Source organism: Stenella coeruleoalba (genome assembly GCF_951394435.1).
Source record: "Stenella coeruleoalba genome assembly, chromosome: 18".
Taxonomy (NCBI): Eukaryota; Metazoa; Chordata; class Mammalia; order Artiodactyla; family Delphinidae; genus Stenella; species Stenella coeruleoalba.
The window spans coordinates 19,001,835-19,028,239 of record NC_137164.1 but is presented as its reverse complement, the minus strand read 5'-3'; the positions used below and the strand labels follow the sequence as shown (position 1 = coordinate 19,028,239).

Genomic DNA, 26,405 nt, shown 5'->3' with positions numbered 1-26,405 from the left:
GCGAGGCAGGAGTACCTGTGGTCCCCTCGTTCCAGTCCTGTCCTCTGCTCTGTCCTTCTGAATGTGCCAAACCTGACTCCTGCTGGACACCCAGAGCTGAGGATTTCCTTGGGACTCATGCTAAATAAATTCATTCATGGTAACTGCTGAATAATAATAATAATCCAGAATGCCACTTTATTCTCTTACGATGAGCACAATTATACTCATAGACAAACCCACACAGGAAGCCATAAATTATCACCAGAATGTCGCTTGATAAACTTGGCAGAACAAATGAACATAAATAAAAACTTAATTGATGCAATCATATGGATTTGCACCTCCATAGTGTAGTGATATGAGAGATTGGCATATTTGTGTTCATAGGTCAGCGTGCCTCCTTCCCTAGACAGTGCAAGAGACTCGTGGACACCTTTTATTTTCCAACCACCCTCCACTTCTGCTCTGGGCTAACCCCTTCTTTTAATACAGTCAATTCTCAGGCAATGGACTAAATTAGATTTAAGCTTTCTTAATTACAATTGCATTCTAAGCATGCCTCCCAGTAGCTCTAGTCAATAATTTCTTATGTTAAGTTTCCAATGGGCTAAACTCCTGCAGCCTGTGTGGGTTTTGTTTACTCAACTCTTACAGGTTTGTCTTGGGTCAGGATTCCGGTGGGGGGAGAGAGGTCATATTAGCGTAGCTTCCACATAAAAGTTCTGGGAGGGTTCTAATTAGTTAAAAATGACCAATTATAAGTCCTACTATACAGATAATGAGGGTCAATATGTGGGCAGTATATGTGTGTTGTGAACTCCATACCCCTCAGATTTGTGCAAATTCACATGCACACTGAACAGTCTCTATAGACTGATAAGTAACGGCACTTCCTACTGATACACTCTCTTGCAAACTGTGCAGACCTAAGCGTGAGAAACAAAATATGAGTTATTTTATAATACATTATACAGCTGAGCCTTGAGCAACGTGAGAGTTAAGGGTGCCAATCGGAGTACTGCTATCTTTGCCTCAAAAACAAAGAAATGGTTAAATGACTCACCCAAGGCAGAAAGCTGAAATAAGATTGGACAGAATCAGGATTCAAACCCTAGTTCTTTTGATTCTATATATTGTGATCTGTAATCAAACACAAGCTTTTCCCCACACTTAGTTAATTTAAAGATCTGTAAAATGAAAATGCAGTTTCTATATTTGTTGGAAGACTTCCACGTATAAGTGGGCCCCCGCAGTTCAAATCTGTGTTGTTCAAGGGTCAACTGTAATTAAATATGAATACTTTATATATTTGTATTGTTATGATAACTGAATTCATGGTAACTTTGAGTGCAAAAGATTTTCTCAATCTATAGAATCGAAAAGGGTAAGTACCACCTTCTTGTGAATATTTATGTCTGCAACCTCAAGGTGCTGTTCTAAGTATGTTTAAAAAATGAACTCCTTTACTTTTCATAAAACTCCCAGAGATGGGGCTTCCCTGGTGGTGCAGTGGTTAAGAATCGGCCTGCCAATGCAGGGGACACGTGTTCAAGCCCTGGTCTGGGAAGATCACACATGCTGCAGAGCAACTAAGCCCGTGCGCCACAGCTTCTGAGCCTGCGCCCTAGAGCCCGTGAGCCACAACTGCTGAGCCTGTGTGCCACAACTACTGAAACCCCCACGCCTAGAGCCCGTGCTCCGCAACAAGAAAAGCCACTGCAATGAGAAGCCTTGCACCGCAACGAAGAGTAGCCCCCACTCACCCCAGTCAGAGAAAGCCCGCGCACAGCAAAAAAGACCCAACGCCGACAAAAATAAAATAAAATAAAAAATAAATTAAAAAAACAAAGCAACCTCCCAGAGGTGAGCACTGTAATTATCTCCATGCTACAGATAATGAAGCTGGAGGCGGAGAAGTGGAGAGGCTCGCCCCAGGCCACACAGCTGGTCAGTGGCACAGCTGGGATCTGAACCCAGGGACCGGCTCCAACGTCTGTGCTCTTAGCCTCTGGTTGTCCTGCCTCTTTTTACAGCAAGAGTTGCCTTCATGTACAGAAAATGGGTTGGGCACCTCTTGTCTAAAACACAAGCACCGTCAAACACACAGTTCAGAGATTTGAGCAAAAAGCAGCTACAACCTTTGGTGGACGTTTGAGTGAGAACAAGAAACTAATCAGGCTGCCCCTGAGTCAACAGAGGTGGCTGCGCACATTACATGTCTTTTTAAAATCATTTTTTATTTTTATCAATGTGTATACTTTTTTATATAATGCATGATTAAAAAGTCAAACAGCCCTGAAAAGCTCACAAAAACAGTTTTCAGTCACCACCTCCCCAACTCCCACATCCTGTCACATCCCTCACCCTAGTGGCAACCACTCTCAACATCTTTAATTGGTCCTTCTACTATAAAATCCAAGTTTTTGTTAAATCGATAGTCAGTGCTTACATTACTACACTATTATTTACATGTAACTAGGAATTATCATTTGTTTGAGATACCTAACAGATATCTCTGTAGAGGTTTTTAAAAAAACAGAATAGAACAGAACATTTCATCAAAGTGCATATCACTACTTTGTGGACACTTTTTTCGGTTGTATATTTATGTATGTGGATACTAGGTCAAACACAGAATATATTTTTTACTGTGGATTGAAAAAGTTTGCAAGCATTGGAGAGTAAGGATGATACCAACCCTAGGTCTTAGAAAAACAACACCTTCTACCTGAAACTACCCAAAGGGAAAGTTTGTGTAACTTATGTGTTCCAGGGGCAGAAAGTCAAAGCAAACATGTACAAATAAAGTGGTGTGTTGAGATGATCATCTATGATGCACTGTATAGATGGAGGGTGTCGTTATGGGCTCCAAACTATTTGCTCTCAAGATTCATATGTCAAAGCCTTATCCCCCGGTACCTCAGAATGCCACTGTATTTGAAGGTAGGGCCTTTAAAGAGGTAATTAAGTTAAAGTGAAGCTGTTAGGGTGAGCTGACTGGTGTCCTTATAGGAAGAGGAAATTTGGACATACTGAGAGACCAGGGATGTGCAGGCACAGAGGAAAGATGGTGTGAGGACCCAGCGGGAAGGCGGCCGTCTGCAAGCCAAGGGAAGGCTGCAGGAGAAACCAACCTTGCTGACACCTTAATCTTGGACTTCCAGCTTCCATAACTGTGAGAAAATATTCTACTGTTTAAGCAAAACCCAGTTTGTGGTATTTTCCACCCCCTACTCATCCTGCTCATCATACCTGCTGCTATTTTTCCTATTTAAAAATTCTTCTCTTGACCCCGCTTCCCACTCCAGCAACTGCTTTCCTTCTTTGCTCCCCTGTGCAGCAAAGAGTTCAGACTATTTTGTTACCAAGTCCATTCCTTCCTTGTGTCAATTTCAGTTAGCTTTTCACCCTTACTTCCCCACCGAAACTCAGCTCGTAAAGGTCACCGGAGACCTCCGTGCTGCCTAATGTTACCGGTCAGTGCTCGCTGTGTTTGATCTCTCAGCAGCCCTGGACATAGTCCATCGCCCCTTCTCCTCCATAACGCTTTCTTCACTTGATTTCTAAGATGCCAGACCCTCTTCATTCTTCTGCTTCCTCCCTGGTCTCTCTTCTCCATCACTGCGGCTGCTTCCTCCCGGTTCCTCCTGACCTCTACACACAAGAGTGTTTTCGGGCCACTGCTAGGCCCTCATCTCTATCGGCACTCACGTCTGATCACCTCATTCAGTCCAGTGGCTTTAAATGCTACCCGTAAACCGACTCCCAAACTTTTATTTCCTGCCCAGACCTGTCCTCTGAACTCAGACTTGTATTGCAGCTCCCCCTAGATACCTCTACCTAGGTGTCTGAAAGACATAAGCGAAGCAGAGCTCCTGTTCTACGCCCCTCACCGTCCCACCCAAAGCACCTGCAGCCTCCCTCGACTCAATTGATGGCAATTTCTTCATTTCCGTTGTCCAGGCAAAAAACTTGGGGTTATCCTCGACTCTGCTCCTTGTTTCTCATACGCCGCAGCCGATCCATCAGGAAATCAAGGTGGTTCTGCCTCCAGAACGTGCCCAGAACTTTTCCACTCCTCACCTTTCCACTTCTAATTGCAGGTCCACATCTCCATCATCTCTCACCGGTGTTTCCTGAAATTGCCTTGTCACCGTTCTCCCGGCTTCTCCCCTGATGTCTGCAGACCATTCTCAGCATGGCGGTCAGAGTGATCCTCTTAAAACTCAAGATAGGTCATGTTTTTCCTCTGCTCAAAGCTCTGCAGCTGGGACTTCCCTGGCGGTCCAGTGGTTAAGACTCCACGCTTCCACTAGGGGGCGCGGGTTTGATCCCTGGTCCGGGAACTAAGATCCCACGTGCTGCGCCAAAATAACCCACAACTCTGCAGCAGCTCGCCATCCCACTCAGAGTGAAAACCAAACACTGTTAGCTCTGAGGCCCAACGTCATCTGACTTGGCATTACTTCTCTGGCTCTTCTGTCTTCACAGAAGTAATTACTTCTCTGACTTGGCATTACTTCTCTGGCTCTTCTGTCTTCCCTTTGTTCATTCTGCTCTAGCCATTGTGGTCCACAAGCACACCAGGACACTCCTGCCTTAGGGCCCTCGCACTGGCCATTCTCCCTGTCTTCACCCGTTGTCCCCCAGCTAGGCCCATGGCTAGCCTCTCACTTCCTGCACAAACGTCACTTTCTCCATGACCCCCAGCCTGGCCACCCTGTTTACTACTGCAGTCTCACCCCACCTTCCATCGCCTTTACCCCGCTCTACTTTGTTCCCACAGCACTTGTCATCTTCTAACACTCTATATAATTCACTTGATGTGTGCTTTGCCAGTTGTCTCTTCCACTAGCATGTAAGCTCCATGAGGACAGGGTCTCTTGGCCCTTTTGCTCACAGGCATAGCCCCAGTGTTAGAATACTGTCTGAAATGGAGTGGACACCAATAACAATTATTGGATTTGTTGTTGTTGACAGAGATGCTGAAATCATCAGACACTGAAAACAAACTGTAGTTGTCTACAATTTTGCTTCTCACTGGTAAAGCCTTACTGTCAATGACTTCTGTCCATATTCTCCTTGAAGAGTCTCAAAAGCAACTCCAAATATTTATAACATCCTCAACCAAAAATGGAATATTCGGCAGCGCAGTGGTGGGTACTGTCCCTGGTACCTTGTAACTCGAGAAATAATGGTTCATTCCAGCTTCCTCTGTTCTGAAGCTCCTTCCCGCAGCCAGTCCCCAAAGTAAGCTTGAAGACTCACATTCCAGGTCAAACCCACAGGGGTGGAGGTGGAGAGTCAGACTCAGGCATTTCTCTCCCAGTGGTCAGGCAGTGAGAAAAGGAAAACAGGCCCACGGCATTGATTAACTCCTTCTTCAAAAAGCAGAAAGCCTTGAGACTGTATCTCAAAGCACAGGCCTCAGAGTCCCTAATCCCAGGTAAAAATACCACTCAATTCAGGAGCAAGCTCTGATGTCAAGAATCACATTTATGGTTTCTGAACCATAAATCACCTCTCAAAAAGCTACTGAGGGGAAGGGGTGGGTTCCCATTAAGTTGCTGGGTTTTAGGGCAGCAACTTCCATTTATATGTATATGTTTCTTTAAAAACTTTTTTATTTAGTTTTTATTTTATGTCAGAGTATAGTTGATTTACAATGTTGTGTTAGCAACTTCAAATTTTAAATCAATTACAAAGCCTCAAAATGTGCCATTTTAACTACTTTTAATAAGCCGAGTTATCTCTGGTCAATCCAGCTGGGGCTGTCCTACATCAGGAGAAGTTTTACAAGCTGAACAAAGCCCCTTATCTTCTTCATCCTCCTGTCCTAGTTACACTGGGAAGCTTTCATCAGAAGAACCTTATCCTCCTCATTCCAAAACACAACACAACAAAAAACTCCCACTGTCCAAAATTCTTCAACATTAATTAAAGTCATTAGCCCTGTGGAAAGTGTGGCAATTTGTCTTTAACTCCCTACATTCTTGTGCCTTGAGAACAAAAAACAGTTTAAGTTAAACATCTCATTCTTTTTAAATACTCATGGTGTGGTTTCAATGCAAAGGTTTTCTGGAATTAACAAACCTTCTAAAAATAAAGTCTCCGGACTTCCCTGGTGGTGCAGTGGTTAAGAATCCACCTGCCAATGCAGGGGACTCGGGGTCGATCCCTGGTCCGGGAAGATCCCACATGCTGCGGAGCAACTAAGCCCGTGCACTACAACTACTGAGCCTGCGCTCTAGAGCCCGTGCACCACAACTACTGAGCCTGTGTGGTGCAACTACTGAAGCCCCTGCACCTAGAGCCCGTGCTCCGCAACAAGAGAAGCCACCGCAACAAGAAGCCTGCACACAGCAACGAAGAGTAAGCCCCACTCACCACAACTAGAGAAAGCCCACGCGCAACAATGAAGACCCAACGTAGTCAAAAATAATAAATCAATAAATTTATTAAAAAATTTAAAAAGATTAAGTCTTATCTCCTGCCTGAAGTTCTCCAGGTATCATTGAAAACTTACCACTTCTCAGTAATACCAAAGAAAGGTAGGAATCATCATTGGCCTCCTTTGATAGATTCATTTATTCTTTCAACAGATATTTATTAAGCTCTGTTTATGTGCCAGGGATCACACTAAATGCTGGGCCTGTAGAAGGCAAACAAAACAACACTGGTCAGGGAAGGCTTCCTGGAAGAGGTGAAATCAGAAACTCCTAAGAAGGTAAAAGTTGGCTGGGCTAAGTGTTGGAGATGGGCAGGAAGATAGGCAGGGATGGAGAAAAGGAGAACTAGAGTAAGGAATCAATGTCAGAAAGAGAATGGTTAAAATATCTCAACAACTTCTTGATTCAAATGCATAGTGAATTCAACAGTGGACCTCCATAAAGATATGTCCACAACCCAATGAAGTGAGAGAGTGGCATGGACATATATACACTACCAAATGTAAAATAGATAGCTAGTAGGAAACAGCCGCATAGCACAGGGAGATCAGCTCTGTGCTTTGTGACCACCTAGAGGGGTGGGATAGGGAGGGTGGGAGGGAGACACAAGACGGAGGAGATATGGGGATGTATGTATATGTATAGCTGATTCACTTTGTTATAAAGCAGAAACTAACACACCGTTGTAAAGCAATTATACTCCAATAAAGATGTTATAAATAAATAAATATGTCCACATCCCAGAACCTGTGAATGTGACTTTATTTGGAGAAAGGGTACTTGGAAAATTAAGTAAGTTAAGGGTCTCAAGATAAGATGACTCTGGCTGGGACTTCCCTGGTGGTCCAGTGGTGAAGAATCTGCCTTCCAATGCAGGGGATGCGGGTTTGATCCCTGGTCAGGGAACTAAGATCCCACATGCCGCGGGGCAACTAAGCCCACCTGCCACAACTATGGAGCCCACACGCCTCAACTAGAGAGCCCGCATGCCACAAACTACAGGGCCCATGCGCTCTGGAACCTGCACACCACAACTACAGGGCCTGCGCACTCTGGAGCCAGCATGCCACACTAGAGAGAAAACCCATACACCACAACTATAGAGAAGCCAGTGTGCCACAGCAAAGAGCCCGCCCACCCGCCGCAGTGAAGGATCCCTCATGCCACAACAAAGATCACGCATGCCTGCAACTAAGACCCAACATAGCCAAAAATAAAATTAATTAAAAAAAAAAAAGATGACCCTGGCTTATCCAAGTGGGCCCTAAACCCAATGATAACAGTCTTTATATGAGACACATAGAGGAGAGACACAGGGAAGAGAAGAAGGCCATGTGAGGACAGAGGCAGAGATGAAAGTTACGCAGCCACAAGCCAAGGAATGCCTGTGGTCAAGGAAAGATACTTCCCTAGGGCCTTCAAGGGGGCAGAGCTCTGCTTATGATTTTGGACTTCTGGGCTCCAAAACTGTGAGAGAATACACTTCTGTTGCTTTTAGCTTCCTGGTTTGTGTCAATTTATTATAGCAGCCCTAGGAAACTAATACACGAAGGAAGAAGTCTAGTTTGAATGAATAGACATTCTAAATTAGATTCTAAGGAAATACAATCACATTTCTTCTTATATGTAAAACAAATTGCTAAGTGTTTCTTGGGTGCCTGAATATTAATAAACTAAATGCATTTCTATTAACAGCATCAGTTTGTACATCATGAGCTAAAACCATTAGAAACATGTTGTGGTCACAAGTAGTAGCCCAAGTTATAGAGTAAGAGTCAAAAGAGATCTCAGAGGTCATCTGGTCTAGCCCAACCCCAGCCTCTGATTAATCCCTTTCTGGAAAAGGGAAGCTGGCCACCTCACATGTCAACCAATTCCATTCATAATGAGCCCAAATGTGCTTCAAGATGATTGGTACCAAACTCTGTCTTCTGAGGTCATAAGCAAAACATTTAACCTGTCTTTCACAGAAAAAAACTATCAAGTTTTTCTTTCTTTCTTTCTGCTAAATGTAACCTATAGTCATAGAATTCACAAGGGAAAAAAAGGTTATATTTTCAAATACACATTTCAAAATCTTAGATTTCAAAATAAAATGTGAATAAGTCCCTTTTCAAAAAGGGGTTAAATATTGTGCTAGACGTGTATATATAGGGGTTATTTTTTCCAGCTTTGTTGAAATATAATTGACATATTATTGTATAAGTTTAAAGTGTAGAACACAGTGATATGGTATATATATAAATTACAAAATGATTACCATAATGTTTCATTAACATCTATCACTCAAATTTTTCTTTTAACTGTGATTTGTTAGAGTGTTTTTTCTTATTGTAAGAGTAATTATAAAAAATAAATTAAAAAAACAAAATAAACATTCCATCTTAAAAAATTTAGAAAATACAAAGAAAATAAAATCATCTGTTATCCTACCATTACGAGACACACATTATTACCATTTTGCTGTATTTCCTTCCCAACTTTTCATTTTCCACACCAACCATCTCTAGTTCCTTCAGCTGTGCCTCATTTGAAAGGATTTCCAGGTCTTTCATCACCCTGATCATCATCTCTTTCTCACATTCTAGTTGGTCCTTCATAATGTGTGGCAACTCATAGTGAAGATGATATGTCCAGAGCTGAGTAAAAGGAGACATTCCTTATGCTCTTGAGAATCACTGCAGTAAAGCTAGAAGATTAGAGCCTTTGTAATATGATAGATTTCAGTTCAAGTTGAGGTATAGTCTCTGTATTTCAGATTCTCCATCTATAAAATGGGGATAATTATGCTCCTTTGAAATTTTGTTGGAAGGCATAAAAGAATATATATAAAGTGCTTGCTACATGATACGTGAACATATTATTATAAGTTATAACAATAACCAACGTCTATTGAACCACTGTTTAAGCCACTATGGGTACAGTTACTATTCCTTTTCACAAACAAGGACATGAGGCCCAGGAAGGGTAGGTAATCTAGCTCAGCTCACATATCTGGGAGGTAGCAGTCTGGATTCAGAGGCTGTGTTCTTCACCACTACATTGTGTCTTACAGCAACTAACACTGCAGCTGCTCTACTTCTCCCAATGCATCATAGTGGAAGAGTAACTTTTTTGGAAGTCATGTAGTTTTGCTGATTCATTTTAAGTTTGCAATTTATTTTTTTAAATTCTTAATGGAAAGCAACCAATCCGTGTTTCAATAGGTTGGATAAGCCATAGAATAGATAAACATTAGCATACCCATATAATGGAATACTATTCATCAATAAAAAGGAATGAGCTATCAAACCTTGCAGTGACAAGGAGGAGTCTTAAATGCATTTTGCTAAGTGAAGGAAGCCAGTCTGAGAAGGCTACATATGATTCCATTTACATTACATTCTGAAAAAGGCGAAACTCTATAGATGGTAAACAGATCAGTGGTTGCCAGGGGCTCAGGAGGTGGGAGGGTTGAAAAAGTGAAGCACAGAGGGTTTTTTAGGATGGTTAAACTATTCTGTATGATACTGCAATGATGGATACACGACACTATGCATTTGTAAAAACTCATAGAACTGTGCAGCGCAAAGAGTGAACCTTAACGTGTGCAAATTTAAAAAAATCATTTGGGAGGTTGGGAGATCCCAGGATGGGATGAAGAATGTGACAAAATATTCTATCTATAGTATATATGCATGGAACCACCTCACTGAAGGCAGTGAGTGTAAAAGGTGCTGACCTAAGTAACTTGCATCTTTAAGACTCAAGGCAAAATAAATGGTATATAAACACCATAGTCTAGTTGATAAAGTTGTTTCTCAAGGTTATACAGGTTAACAATTCTGAAGTCACTATACATGTATATTGGGATTGAACAATTCAGTTAAACAGATGGCAGATGTGGGAACCAGGTTTCTCACTGTTGGAGAAGGTTACAGACAAGCAAGGCTAGAAGGCTAGAATGACCCATGTGGTAATAGATTAGAGTTGGGCATATCCGTATGAACTCATGTTTACTAAATAGAGATACAGACGACTACAAGTAGAAATACTGATATGTGTGTGTGTATACACTGATTAGTAGACACATCTATATCTCCTTGATCTGTCAGCTGAGAGGGCCTAGAAGCAGTGACCCCTGCTGCCTGGTAGCAACAAGCCCACCTAGGGTCTAGCTCCTGGCTCTGGATTTCTAATAACCATTCTTTGTTAAAAGGAAACAGGGGGCTTCCCTGGTGGCTCAGTGGTTAAGAATCCGCCTGCCAATGCAGGGGACACGGGTTCGAGCCCTGGTCCAGGAAGATCCCACATGCCGCGGAGCAGTTAAGCCTGTGCTCCACAACTACTGAGCCCGCGTGCCTAGAGTCCATGCTCTGGAACAAGAGAAGCCACCGCAATGAGAAGCCCGTGCACCGCAGCAAAGAGCAGGCCCCGCTTGCCACAACTAGATAAAGCCCGTGTGCAGCAAGGAAGACGCAACGCAGCCAAAAATAAATAAATTAAGTAAATAAATTAAAAAAAAAAAAAGGAACCAGGGCTCCTTGGAAAAGTGGCTGATTCTAACACTGGGACAGGAAATATACAAGATGAACCTGGAGCATCTTGCAGTGCCGGAAAGTAAGGAGATGCTAAAAAGAAAAGAAAAAAACTTACAATGATGGGAGTATGTCAAAGTGTCATAGGAGCCAAGTGAAAGAGTTCCTTCTAGTGAAAGCTAGAAGTGGAACAATCTGAGTAACAAAATAAGTAACATAGTATTGGATTAGAACCTCGAATATAAAATGGATATCCATGAGTCTACACTGATGTAAATAAATGATTAGATAAATAAATAAATCGGGGAGAATAGACAAATCCCTTGTGCAGAATTCCAAGTTATTTGTGTAGGTCCTGCACCCTCAAGGAGACGGTGTGTGACTCCCCGCTCCTTAGGTGTACACTGCTAGCTATAACTTGCTTCCAGAGAGTACAGTATGGAAAGGGGGTAGGGGTAAACTCACAGTGGAGAAACCTGACAAACACTACTTCAGCAGGTGGTCACGGTCAACATCCACAGTCATAAGTCAAGGTGATAGTAAGTATCCTTGATATAATGTGATAAAAATGGCTTTTTACCTCTGATCTTCCTCCAAACCCACAACCTCATGAGACAAATCCCAATTGAAGGACAGTCTACAGAACTGACTCCTCAAAAATATCAAGATCATCAAAGCCAAGGAAAGTCTGAGAAATTATCCCAATCAAGAGGAGCCTAAGGAGCCAGGACAACGAGATGTAAGGTGGTATCCTGGACGGATCCTGGAACAGAAGGAGAACATTAGGCAAAAACTAAGGAAATCTGAAAAAAGTATGGACTTCAGTCAATAATGATGTATCAAAATTGGTTCATTAATAGTGACAAATGTACTATACTAATAGAAGATAGTAATAACAGAGGAATCTAATGTGGAATATATGGGAATTCTCTCTACTACACAATATTTTTTTTTTATAAATCTAAAACTATTCTGAATAAAAGTTTATTTTAAAAATTCTTGATGTTTTTCAGATGAACTCCCCTTAAACCATGCGTAAGTGTTCACCAGTGTTTACAATATTGTAACCTAGGTAATTGTTGCTCAAGGCAGAACCAAGTAGGATATTATTATTTTAATTCTCTTCCTATACAGTGTTTAGTTTTTCTGGTGTTTCTATTTCTTTTTCTTCTGGTAACCTTTTGTAATAATTCTCCATTTATTTTTCCAAAAGCTCCATCATATCCAGTAGTTTTTCAAACCCCCTTTTTCTGGAAGACTTGCCTCCCAGAGTCCTCTGGGGCCAGTGAAGGCTACCTTGTGAGAGGTTAATTTAATGAGGCCCTGGAGCCATCAGAAGACCACATGTCTGGACTGCTGGTAGTCTAACCTGATTTAAGGATAGAATTTAATGAAGCTGGAGGAGTGAATGAATCGCACACACTCTAAATGTCCTTTCCTGCATTTCTTAGCTAGTATTTGCTGGGTAAAGTTGATATAATTCCAATCCAAAGCAAAGAGGTATGATTTTCAGTTAGCCCAATAGCCTGATGCCTTCAAGAACCTTCTGGGATGCAGCAGCCATCAGTTAATAAATCAAGGCTGCTGGGCTATAAACAATGAACCATACAAATCCACCTACTATACCATCATCCTGTCCACATTTCTTTGTCTGATGCACAAGGAATTCGTGACAGACTCTACCAAATTCATGAACTTCAGTTACAATGATTTTTAATTTTTCTCCAGCTAACATCCCTAAACAACAATAACAGCAACAAAAAAGAGGTTTGAGAAAAAGGAACATATTTTCATATAATACCCACTTTTCACAGAATAATATGAGTTTAAATTTGTCCTCATGAATGCCAGCCACGTTTTTTTAATTTCATAAAACGAGTACCTACCACATAGCAAATGTTCAGTATTTTTATTGAAGTTAGTTGACTTATCTAGCATCTTAATGTGAAGGTCATTTTACATTCATTTTAACTTTTGTTTTCCCCTAGATCAAAATATTTGTTTTGGCTATACTGAGGGAGATTTCCCAGAAAAACTCTCCTTTTGGGCTGTTAGTAAGTTAGTTCACTTCCTGTCTCTAACTCTGTGGGGACAATTCAGAAAAGATTAACTATAATCTCCAGGCTGCTGGTTTGTTTTTCACTTCCTTGCATTTCAAATCCTGTTCATTTTTGTGTATCAGCCTCTCACAGGATAGGCAGATGCTTGATAAATGTTTACAGATTTAATTTAGAAAAACACCTCATGAGCTAAACGCTATTGTTCAATTGGCAAAATTGGCTTCAGATCGCCTTCACCTTCTCTCTGAATGCTTATCACAGTCCAGAACATACTGCATGACCCTGTGTGCAGATGAGTCACTGTAACACCTCTCCCCAAAGGCAAAGAGATAAACATTGAAGGGTCAGGAAATGAGGAATTGAACCCCCCTCAAAACCAGCAAATTCCCAGACAATTTAGCCTTCTGGATATAATGACATCATCATCATTTCCCATTTTTCTACTGACTTTCAAATACTTCTGAACTCATGTTATCTGATTCTGATGCTGGCCAGATTTTTATCGTTAAAGACAGACGGATGAGTTTACTGCTAAAAGCATGAGGTTGAAGGAGGTTTCTTGGCCCTCATCAGGGAGAACAGTGGCCCCTTTGTGTTTCCAGACTCTCTGGGGCTTGGCCCTTGCCTTTTCTTGGATAACTCGTTGCTCTTGGACATGCTGGGCTTCGGCCAGGTCTGGTCCTCAAACCTCCCCGCAAGTCATTCCCCTGGGGCAGCCCCGCCGGTGGTGACCACACGGACTCCCTGTCCTCCAAGGCTGGGCTTCCAGAAAGTCGCCTGCCCATTTTGTGAACCTAACACCTGATATAAAATTTCTAATTACAGACACCAAATTCTCCCTCCTAGGAGATCTGAAATTGCAAGCCCCTCTTTGCTAACAATTTTTATTTTCACTGGCAAGGCCTGGCCAAACGTTGGTCACATTTTACTCTGTCTGAGTCATGCTTTTTATCTCTTCTCAACCAGACAAACACATAATAAAGCTTCATTTGCTGGATGACCAGGCAATCCATTTTCAACCCTGTATGTACCCAATGCTCCTGCCGGACCAATGGGCTGTACAAAGTGCCCCAAAGGTATTTCTCAGGTTCCGGCAGAACAACTGTGACGTTCCTCAACAAAGGCTTTACAATTTCAACGGGAGTTTAGATCCCTTGATTTTAGCAGTGTCAGTGGTTCTTCTCTGAGTCTTCAGACACCCAGCCCACAGTGTGTTTAACGGTGGATTGAGATGTGAAATGGTGGAATTATGGATCACAGACATCACTTGGCAAGTGACCATGCTGACAGATGCATATTAAATCTCTGCAAACTAGGCCTTTTGGGTTTGTTTACATCCTAGTGTATTGGTCAATAAACTTCACGTCCCCAGCATGAGTGAAGGGCCTGGCCCACATCTATGCACCAAGGACAGTGAGGTGGGAGAAGTCCAGGGATACAAAGCTCTGATTAGTCCTCTTATTCCAAGTCACACTTGATATACATGCAGTTTCTGTCTGGCATGCACCCCAGGGGCCTGGGTAGGCTCGGGGTGGCCCCAGACAGTAGGGAAAAAGAAAGTGTGCTGAGGTCTGATACTTCCCTGGGCTGCCAGGAGAAAGGGTCAAGTCGGAAAGTGCAGTGCTAGGGGAGCATATAGCAGTGTAGTCAAGTAACCTGGTCAAGGAAGACTTCCTGGAGGAAGTGATGTTTAAGCTGAGAGCTGAAGATTAAGTAGAAGACGGCCAGTTGCAGAGGAAAAGTTTTCCAGTTGGAAGGAACAGCATATAACCAGAGGTAAGAGAGAACATGGTATATTTTAAGAAACTTAAATATTTTCAGTAAGATGGGAAGCAGAGTACAAGATTGAGAAGTGGGAAGAATTGAGGCTGGAAATGTATTTAAGGACCAGGCCATGAGGCTAAATCATGAAGGGTCATGTCAGGGTGCTAAAGTATCTGTACTTTATCATGAAGGCAATGGGAATTCTCTGAAGGGTATGGAAAATGCATTGGAAATGGGGGAAGATGGTGGTAGGAAAAGTCATTGTACTAATTCAGGGGGGGAGATGATAGTGATTTGACCAAAATAGTAGCCATGGAGATGGAGCAAAGTTGACAGATTACAGATACATCCATCCACAGCTTAAAGAGATGACCTGGAGCCAACTCTCTCTACGGAAATGAAGCCAAAAAAAATATGGAGAGAATGAAACTGATGCAGAGAGAAGCTGAAGAGACCATGATGGGCTGTGTACGCCAAATTTATAAAGGAGCAAAGCCCAAGAATATGTAGATGCTATGAGGAAGGTGAAAGATATGCAGAGTATAGGAAAGAAAAAGGTAATGGGGAGAAAGAGATGATATGGCCCATGAGAGATGGAGTGGGGCGAGTGATAGTCCCGGGGGCCGGCCCACTTCCTGGCAACTTTCTAAGTTCAGTTCCCATAAGCTTCAGCTCTATCATGTGTCCTATTCATGAATTCTCATGACCCCTGTCTCTCTTATTGCTCCACATAAGGGAGCTTCTCCCCCTCCACACGCAGACTAGCTTGACTAAGTTTTGTTTCTTGCAACTTACAGAATCTGAATCAGTAATGATGTTATACAAACTAATTCTTCAAGAAGCTAATTAATTAAAACAATGCAAATTGATGCAGTTATAATGAGAACTATAACTTCTGAGTGTTCATACATGTCCCTGTCCACAGATCCACTATTTTTCAATTCGGTAAGCCCAACGGCGATCAAAAAAGTGGCTTGGAGAGCACAGTTTCAGAACAAAAAGTACTGAATGGTCATAATGTCTGATCTCTCTCCAACTCCTTCTCCAGGGGATGGGGCTGAATCACAAGAAACCACTTCTGAGGCAAGAGAACACAAACCCGGAGGCAGTTACCCAAGGAAGCATGAGGAAAAAGAACAGGGAGAGAAGCCAACTCTTGTTAAGAAGCACTCCAGAATATTCTGGAGAAGTCAGATCACATAGCAAGGGGGAGTGAAGGGTTTATGGAAACCCAAGATGATCAAGCATATTGGACACGGGGAGGATGGGTAAGATGAGACAAGGCTCAGATTGGGGTGTTGGCTGGAAGTTGTTTGGTCAGGGACAGTGCAAGAGAACTGAGCAGCCTACCAGGTTTTTCAGGCCTTGGGAGTGTCAAAAAGAGATGAAAGTCTGGTCCACGTTCTTAAGAATTTACAGTCTGGTGAGAAACCCAGACATATACACAGATTACAAAATGTGGTGAGAAGCAGGTTAACACAGGCGCTATGAGTTTACAAAAGTGCATTTAGATTAATCTGGGAGGTTCAAGACACCACAGCTGAGCTCAGATATAAAGCTGAGTCATAGTTATGCACGGAACTTTAGGAAGAGCAAAACTTCAGGTGTATCTGGAAGGATCTGAAGCACCCAAAGCAGGCTGTATTATTAAAATGAAAGTGAGAGATAAGTAATAGCAGAAGAGAAGGCTGGGGAGTGTAAAGAGAAGCCATTCCATGAAAGGCATTTTTATTTCTGAGAAAATATCTTAGACTTGTTCTTTTTTATAAATAAATATTGGTAAACATTTTATTCACAGAGGATACAAAAATTATGCAACAAACACCGTATCTTCCAACTTAAAAAAAAAGCTAGAAATATACGGAAATTTTGACAAAACACCATTAAACTATAGCTGTCAATATGTAGCTTTTTAAATTCCAAATATGAAATCAACAAAAAACGACAAACTAGATATTGCAGAATATAATCATTGAAATCAATTTAGTAGAAACAGGATATGGACACTGTAAATAGTGAATATAGACCTTTCTTTTTGTAAATCAGAAACAGAAAATATACATTCTTTCCTATTTTGTTGGAGCATCTTCTAATATTGATCGTGCATTTAGGTACAAAGAAAATATTAATAGAATATCCTAAACAGAGATGTTATAGACCATATTCTCTGATTAGCCTCTAAGCTAGAAATCAGCAATAAGGGGAATTTCCTGGCAGTCCAGTGGTTAGGACTCTGCTCTCACTGCCGTGGGGCTGGGTTCCATCCCTGGTCAGGGAACTAAGATCCCACAAGCTGTGCAGCATGGCCCAAAAAAAAAAAAGAAATCAGCAATAAATCAGTGACACAACCACGTGAGGAATGGGTTGGGGCAGGAGTTGGGAGACATGGGAGGAGGGAAACCAGTTAAAGAAACATTGCAACAGCCTAAGAAAGCAGTAGTGTGAGTCTGAACCAAGACAGTTGTGCGGAATGAAAAGGAGTAGACAGCTGAAGAAATATTTAGCAGATAAAATAAGGACTGCCTGACTGATTGAATTTAGGGGGGAGACAGAGAGAGAGAGGAGACGTGCAGGGGGATGGTAGAGGCAGTGTCATTAACTCAGGTGAGGAATATACCGGAGAAGGGAGAGGTCTTGGGGAAACGGGGAGTTCTCTTTGGGCTGGTTGGGTTTGAGGAACACGGCCTGTACTGCAGTTTATGAAGAGAAAGAAAACTGTGTACATCGCTGTTACCAGCAAGATTCTCCTTTTTTGTAGAGGAAATTCAGAACTCAGGTCATGAAAGGGGAGAGAGTGTCAGCACTCCTCTTTTATTTGGTGCCTGGTAGGGGATGGACTGCTTATCAGAAGTACTTAATAGGACTTCACACCACCTGCCTCTTACGCCCAGAGTTTGCCTGACATGTTTAGGAGAATGCTTAAGATGGGGCGATAGGGCTTCCCTGGTGGCGCAGTGGTTAAGAGTCTGCCTGCCGATGCAGGGGACACGGGTTCGTGCCCCGGTCCGGGAAGATCCCACATGCCGTGGAGCAGCTGGGCCCGTGAGCCATGGCCGCTGGGCCTGCGCGTCCGGAGCCTGTGCTCCGCAACGGGAGAGGCCACAACAGTGAGAGGCCCGCGTACCGCAAAAATTAAAATTAAAAAAAAGATGGGGTGGTAAATGTCCACACCAGTTGGAAGACAAGACTAAGGACTATACAACAAGTGACACAAATGTCCACTAATGCAATAGTAAATCCAGAAAAGGACGCAGGACTCTGGGCGAAACCAAGAGAGTGGCCTTGCTTTTCACATGTCATGGGGAGACACAGAAGTCTTTTAGGTGCTGGGACAGATCACAGACAGTGGCCCACAGGTGGAATAAGCTTTGGGTGGAAGGATCAGGACCCAGAAAGGGGCACTGGGGAGGAGAGGGGATGGACCTGCAGCCCGGACAGGGGTCAGGACTCAGCAGGGCAGACAAAGGGCGATGTGGCAGATGGGGTCAGTAAGCTACAGTTACTTCACGGGCTCTTACGTAAATTAAAGTCATTAAAATTAATTTTGCCCTGTGAATTTTCCTGAGAGTTTCTCTACACTTGTTTGGATAATTGATATCCAAGACCGAGGAGATTCAGCAGAGACCTTTATCCAACACAGACACAAAGATAAAGCCTTGCTTTATGTGTTCACAGTTGAGGATTAAAGGACTTTTGATTACTTGAGGAGGCTTAGTAAGTGTTGATTACAATGACCTAGAAAATCCTTAGGGCATCGAGTGGTGATGCAGCATAAGACTTCTAGAACACATTCGGCTCTGAGGCACGTAGTACAGAGGGCCTGGAGAACGAAGACACAGGCCTGCTTTGGCCACTGAGTGATCTCAAGCAAAGGGCGTCACCTTTTTTATCTTCAGTTTTCTAGTCTGTAAAATGCGAACTGATTGTAATTTCTCCGTTCATTCAACAAATATTTTATGAGCCTCTACTGTATGCCAAGCATGATTCTACCCACCTTATAGAGTTATCTCGAGAATTAAATGAAACAGCGTAAGTGAAAGTGCATAGCATCGTGTCCAGAATCTATCAGGCGCCAATTGTATTTTTTTTTTTAATCCAAGAGAAGTTTTTTACTAGAACAAGAGCGGGCATTTGAGCCAACATTGGGTCAGGCCAACAATGGGCCAAGACACTCAGAGTGCTTGCTGTTAATATCAGGGTATCTTGCAGAGAGAAAGGACTGACTGCATCAGGGTTCCAAGAATGAAAAGACTTTTAATTCAATGATACATTTTTGAAGCAGTAGGATGAAGGGCAAAATGTTGTCCTTGGGGAAGTGAACCCTATGTCAGAGTTATTCTGGGAAGTCTTCAGAGGGTGCAATGAAGCAGCACAGACGTTCCAAGTTAAGACCCATTGGAAATGTGACTGTCCTAGTAGGTCTAGAACATTAAGAAAGAACTACAAAGTAGTTTGCTTCGTCAACACGTTCAGAGTTAAGGTGCGTGACAAAATGATTCTTCTTCTGAGACGTCTTTAACTGTAAACACTGCCATGCACTCACTGAAGCCTGGGCAGTGAACTTGGAATTCAGAATACGTATTTCAAATTAACTGGTCAGGGCCCTGATAATTCATATATTATTAGCACTTTCCAGTGCTCCAAGTAATCCATGTTAAAAAGTAAAGGAAGAAAATCTGACTCAAGCTGGAAAACATGTTTTCTCTCAGTACTACTTTCACTTCAGAAGTGAGTGGATTCGTTATCAAGGGGTGAGGCGTTTTCCACCTTCCTTTTATAAACTGAACTTTAGCCCAGACCCTGAAGAGCTTAATGAGGTTGGTCAGAAGTCAGAATCAAATAGGATATACCTGATGCCCAAAGAGAGAAGGGAGGAAGATCAAAGCCGCTTGCATGGGCCCCTTTATCGCTCTGAAAGACAATAACGTTACTTATTACACTGGGTGATAGCTGTAACTGCCTATTTATTTTTCAATCTTTCCAACAGACTATTAGCTCCTCAAGGACAAGGGCTGTGTATTATTAATCGCTGTAATCCCAACTGCTTGAAAAGCCCCTTATAAGAGAGGCTCAGTAAATGCTTTATGGTGAGCAAGGGGATCAGGGAATAGAGGGATGGACGGATGGATAGAGGAATGGACGGATGGATAGAGGAATGGATGGATAGGTGGACAGGTGAACCTTGGGTTCCTGACCTTAAGGAAAAATTGCCATAACAATACAGGAAATGGTGTTTGAGTGAAGGGAAGACAAGATAGACCGATTGATTTGGGCCCAAGAGTCACTGAGGAGGGATCCAATTTTAGAGTCATTAAGGAGAAGAAAACTTGGATCAGTTTTGTCACAGTTTCTCCTAATCCATCCTGTTGGGACTCTGGTCTGTGCTTCAGTAGGGGAAGCTGCTATGGGATAAACAAGGCTACCTTGTGGGGACCAAGAACTAGTAAGAGCTCCAGGTCTTTCTGAGAAGGACAGAGGCCTGTCTATCTCATCCCGGTCCATGGAGCTGTAATCCTGAGAGGCAAGGGCTCCATCTGCCTGAGGTAGAAAGGTTACAGGTTTCTTGGGCCACTGAACCGTCATCACGATGACAGCCTCAAAATCGTCGCTTCTCATAATGGATGGCCTGTGGGGAGGTGAGGGGTAGAGCAGCTTTGGGAGCGGAGTCTGTGAGGACTTGCCCGTAGACTTCAGAGTGGCCGTGTGAGTGCCAGGAGACCATATTTCACATGACGGGATTTGGTCAGGTCAGCAGCCGTGGGGCACCCAAAGCATAAACCTTTCACCTCCAGGGCATCTCAGACTGGGACTGACTGAAATGGAGTCATAAGAGAACTTATGTTCTCTTAATCCATCAGACCTCAAGGAAAGGAGAAATGGCCCCCTAGTGAAAACCCTTGCAGACCCGTAAACAGCCAGGAGAGGGCAGCCTACCGGGACAACTCACTGGTCTGCAGAGCGGCCAGGAACTTAAAGAGCTGCAGGGAGGGAGGGGCTGCAGGTCCCCTGCAGGATGTTGTGACCCAAGAATGGTCATTAGAGAAGGTAGTCTTTGCCTTTTATTGGCCAGTGGAACTTGAAAAACTAAAGCGGCTCTCAACTAACTGCATGGAAAGCAGCCCTTACAAATACACTAGTAAAAGGGTACCCCTTCCACTCGCCCGTCCCTTACATGATTCACATGAATGTCTGAAATTCCAAGTTTATAATCTATTCATTCAACAGGGTGCGGGATATTGGAGGGCGGGGTCAAACCTACTGTACAGAAGGAAAGCTTGATTTTACAGACTATTCTCCTTCTAACCATGGAGGAGGTAGCAGATCATCCTTTTTAAGAGCATGTGAGCCAAATGCTAAGGTTTCAGTCCTGGCTTAGCTGCTTTTGACTCTGAGACCTTGAGCAAGTTTTTCACCTCCTAAGTCTCTGCTTCTTCTGTGGAAGGGGATAATAAGAGCACCTATGTCAGAGTTGTTAAGAAGACTAATGTAAATAATCCAGGTAAATGCAGGCACATAATAAGTACTCAGTAAATTACCATTCATGTAACATATGACTCGAACGATAAAACTGGAATCATGTCGCATTTGGCCAGACATACCCGTCATTCCTACATAATTACCCGTAGTGTATAAGTCTGTTATGGGGTGGTGATTGAAGAGGGTGAACTGGGGACACAAATAAAAAACATAAATTACAATACACTCTTTTTTTTTTTTCTAAGATATTCAAAAATCCCTTGTTGAACCTCTGAAGTTTTTACAGAACATAGTTTGGAAATAATTGCTTTCTTGGGCCAAAAATAAAAGCAATATGTCCTAAACTAATTATAGTGAGTTCAAGTACTTTATATCTGGCCCACTCATGCTAGGATAACCATAGACGACTTCTAAAGTTGGCTCCATTGAGGACATTCCTTCTAACATTTGGTGCCTATGCAAGCAGGATCCTGATCCTGTCTGAAGTGTATATGACTGACACTGCCAGGAAAACAGTTAGCAGGAGACATTAGGTTAGCGGAAATAAAAATCTGTTATTTGGGGTTAATATGAATAGTTGCAGAAACTTTTAAAACATATATAGTGGACTGTTGGTGAGCTACTGAGAAAAAAATGTAGGTGCCTGTGAACTTCATATAAAAATACAAATAATGGGGTTTTAACAAAGGGCATAAAAAGACAGAGTGATGAGCAGGTACGAAAACAGACTAACAGATAAACAACTACTTCCAATTTGCCCAGAACTCTAGAAAAACTGGCCACTGCTTCTGTTGAGTCAAGTTATTTATGTCATTTAAAACTGTGACATGAATTGTAATCGCTATTTCTGTAAAAAAAAAAAAAGAAGGTTTGAAAATAGATTGTCACTTAAAGATGACTGGAGCGTAAGTCTGAGACTCACTGACTTTTAAGCCTTGTGTTTTATAAATATTACCTCTAGGTGGTGAACTTAAGGGAAAGGACTGGGGAAAAAGTAATCTCAGGCCTTGGAAATTCTTTGTCTCATATCTACCCTCCCCTCTGATCCCTTCTCCTCTCCATTCCTTACCCTGTGTCTCTTCCATGTAGCAAAGGGTTGGAAGTTGAGTTTCATGTGTTTAATTACATGAAATAATTGCATGAATTTTGTGTTTTGCCTGGAAGCAAAACCACAATGGACAAGCCTATGATCAAATGATAATGCTATGACAGCAACTAATTAGGAAAGCCCAGTATACGTGAACAGAGTTTTGCTATTTCCAAATAAAGGCTAATAAAGTTAATATTATTAATATTTAATACTATAGACCTATATTATTATGCTGGTAGACAATTAGGCATAATTGGTAAGTAATCATATAGGTAGCCTGTGTTACTTTGATATACGCAAATTGTACCTTTACAGCTTAGATCTTCTCACTTTGGGTCCACACAACAGTATCATCACAGAGAAGCTGCGTTGGGGGGAAGAGAACTAGGCCAGAAGTAGCTGACAAAGCAGAGGACCCATGAAAAGAGACCCTGCATTCCTGGCAATTGGAGAAATTGGATACAATACTAGGGTGAGTGAAGGGAAAGTTGTTCATGATAAGGCAGGAAGGAACAAGATGGAGATGGAGAAGGGATTTATTTTTAAAGGAGGGGGTTTTGGTCAAGGGTAATTGAGATTTTTCCTGTTCTCATCACCCGCCTTTCACCACTCCCTCAAAACATTTATGGTATCCAAAATTCCATAAACAATAATTGTCTCCACAATTAGAGACAAAGCTTGATAAGCAAACCAGCTGGCAGAAGTAAGATGAAACTCTTTCTCACTAAAATGTTAATGGCTGTTACTGGATCCTTTGCTATTTTGATAGGAAGAGGAAGTAAGAGAATGAAAGGAAGGAAAGCATATTAAATGGTAACAAGAGAAATAACTAACATTTATTGAGTACTTACGTGCCAGGTTCTGTTCTAAGTGCTTTCATGGATTAACTCATTCCCTCCCCACAGCACTTTGTCTTAGGAAGGTATTATTACTAATCCGTATTTTACAGATGAGGAAACTGAGTCACAAAGAGATTAGGTGACTTGCGCAGGGTCATAGTGGTGGGACCAACGTTTGAACTCTGGCATTTCTAGCCCTAGAGCCCATACTCTTGGCCATAGCTGAAAGGAAATTGGCTCAGAGAGAAGATGGCACAGGAGTGGACGGTGTTGCCTGAAGTCAGCCTGTCTACTTCTGAGTGTTGGAATGAGAAGGAGTCCCATGCAGAGGTGTTTTATCTTGCCACAGATACAGTTGTGTATCTGCTACTTAAAGGAACACCAGTGCTAGGGAGGTTATTACATTCAGTCCTATGGAACATTTTGATAGCTCCTTGGTTCCCATGTGTGTACTGCTTTGCTGCCTGAATTAGTGATCCTGTTGCAGTTATTTAAGCTTTCTGTGCCTCTGAGCGTACATCTGGAAACTGGGTATTTTCCACTTGTCAGCTTCCTGACTCAGAGGAATGCAGAGGGCTAATGGGCTGACACATGCGAAGTGCTTTGAGCCATAAACCAGGACTAACTGAACTTTTAGAAAACTTGGCAGTGGTATTTAGATTGACAGAAGTGGTAGAATATTCTCCTAGTAGCTTCTTTAGATGTTCTTGGTTCAGCTGCCTGGTCCACTATGGCCGCCTGAATTCTTCTCTAGACATTTTAAATGGCACTGCTGTAATGAAGGACGACTGTCTGGTAGACTTGGGAGATGTCCATATAGTCTGGGATTGTGCAAATTATGTAGAGATAAGAATTCCTAATTCAAAATAACAATCTTCAAGCCAGGACTTTGAAAGCCATTACTTATCAAAAAAGGTTAAAAAGAACTGGATCTACTCCAAGGAAACCTTTAACCTAATAGCAAACACCATATCTTAGCATTCAATTCAAATGACAGTGATCTAATTGACACCACCAAGGGCAGAACCACTGCAAAGTTTTTTTTTTTTTAAAGATGTTTTACAAAGGGATGTGGCTAAGAAGTTGCCCAAGACAAAGAGAATGGGGAAAGAAGGAGTCTCAGTTGCAGCTACAATTAAGAAATAGCGAACACAAAAGAAGTATAAAGCCACGGTTTTTTAAAGAAAAACATGTCTGATTAATCCACACTATCTAGTGGAATTTCCCTTCCATTTTTTAAAGCATAGAAATATTAGGTACCAACCTATGTCTTCAAATCAAACAAATGAAAGCAGGAGGGTGACCATAATATTTTTAACAGACGCAGTTAGCAACTCAATGATTTAACCTTGAATTCATGTCTTCTAAGGATAGAGTCATATCTTGGGGCGGTCATGCCTCTCCTGACCTGAGAAAGGAAGTAAGCATTGTGAGCTAACAAATAAACATGACCAGTGGGAACCAAGGTGGAAATTCAGGAGGAGAAATAGGGCCGATTCAAATAGTTTACAGAAGGAGTTTGAGAGCAAGGAAAAGAAATCGAATGACAGAAGGAAGCAAAGATGGTCAAGACCGTACAGTCTTAAGGAGCAATAAATCCAAAACAAGAAAAATAAGAGACAGTGTTTCAGAGTGCTGTTGTAATTCAAACCATTTCAAATAAAAGCTATGACAAATTTCAGAACAATTTAGATACAGATTTGGTTTTAAGATGCTAAGGCTTCCTTTTTGGCAGTATTTTCTCTTCCCTTTCGGCAGTGTACCTGCAGATTCTTCTCTTTAAACATTCAAGGCCCTATCTACTCCTCACCAAAGCAAAACAGTGATGTAGACTTTTTGGTGTGAAAGTAAGGCAAGGTATACTCTTCCCAGGAGTATTTGCAGACTAAAGCATCATCTTTACATGAGAAGGAATTTTCAGGTCAAAGACTGGTGGAGGAGGTACAAGGACCCTCCTGGTGTCCCTTCTCCCAAATCTCACTGAAGGCAGCTTCTGCTTTGCCTCTGTCTCCCTTGATCCCATTTATCTGGTTGACAAACACATCTTCACACTGTCTTTGTTGGACTGTAAGAGGTTCCTTTCACTAAACAACGGGATGGGAACAATGGGATTTGTGTAAGGAAGAGGCCATTTAGGTAAACTCAAGCTATTGAGACAGGAGGGAAGGGAGCAGGGCACAACCTTAAAAGAATGACATAGCCATTGAGGATACCACAGAAACCGGTTAGAACCTAACAGGCCCAAGACGGTGGAAGAGTCAACTTCCAGTAGAACTTGAGCCTCATTTTATGTTCCTTGTAATACATTAGCGTCTAAATGACACAACCACAGGCTCCATGGCCAGTCTGAGGCTGACCATAAAAGGCCAGAAAGTAAGCGGTGGCCCAATTCCTGGAAATCTCTGTCCCGTCCCTAAAATAGCTGGAATAAATCTCCCACTTCTTAGCCTATGACACTACCCAGCCCATAAAAACTAACCATCCCATGTTCAGGGACCTCTCACCTCCTGAGATGGCCCACACTCTGTCTATGGAGCGTGTATCTCCCTGAATAAATCTGCTTTCACTCACTTCTTCTCGCTCTTGAATCCCTTCCTGAGCAAAGCCAAGGACCCTCCCTTTGTGGCCTGTCCCAGAGACTCGCCCGAGACCTGGGACGTAAGCATCCTCTCATGCCCCCATTTTCCTGCAACTCTGTGATACTTTGTTATGTTCAATCAATGATAAGGTCACTGAAGGCCACTTATTGAGCATTTACTGCTTTACGTGGAAAGGAGACCAGTAGTCGTTAACCGTCCCATTCCACGTAGAAACGTTCATCGCATTGACTGAGAACGCGGTCGCGGGGGCTGACGCTCCGAGTCTCCGTGTCAAAGCTTGTTTACAGGGAGGTGAAGGATAGCTTCCTTGCCCACGCTCCGTGCGCTGCTCCACCCTGCGCTGGACTCAATAGCAGGAAGGGTTGGACAGGCACACAGAGTTTTGACAATGCTCCAGTTCTTTGCACCCCAAACATTTACTGAGATAGTCAAGTCATTCTTTAGAGAGGATGGGCCTAACCTGCAAAAGCTGGCAGAGGGACAGAAGAAAGAAGTGCTCCCTCTGTTTGGAGAAGGCGTGTTCCTTGTGCCTATAATAATTGCAAAAACAGCGATACAGAAACACAGGAATGGTCCTACACACCCTCTTCAACCTGGTCACCCATTTGACAACTCAGCTTCAGGGCA

At 42.5% G+C, this 26,405-nt stretch overlaps 1 protein-coding gene across 6 annotated transcripts in view; it reads right to left on the bottom strand.

Moving 5' to 3' along the window:
* MED4 (mediator complex subunit 4) overlaps positions 1-26,405 on the bottom strand; it is a 204,543-nt gene that overhangs the window by 21,843 nt on the left and 156,295 nt on the right. The window contains exon 1 of one of the 6 annotated variants that reach the window (XM_079903457.1): positions 24,443-25,390. The exons of 4 other annotated variants lie outside the window; for them this stretch is intronic. The gene's annotated coding sequence lies outside the window, so the exon portion shown is untranslated. Of the gene's footprint in view, positions 1-6,508; positions 6,561-24,442; positions 25,391-26,405 lie in introns of those variants that run through there. One more of the 6 variants, XM_079903455.1, reaches the window with a different exon arrangement.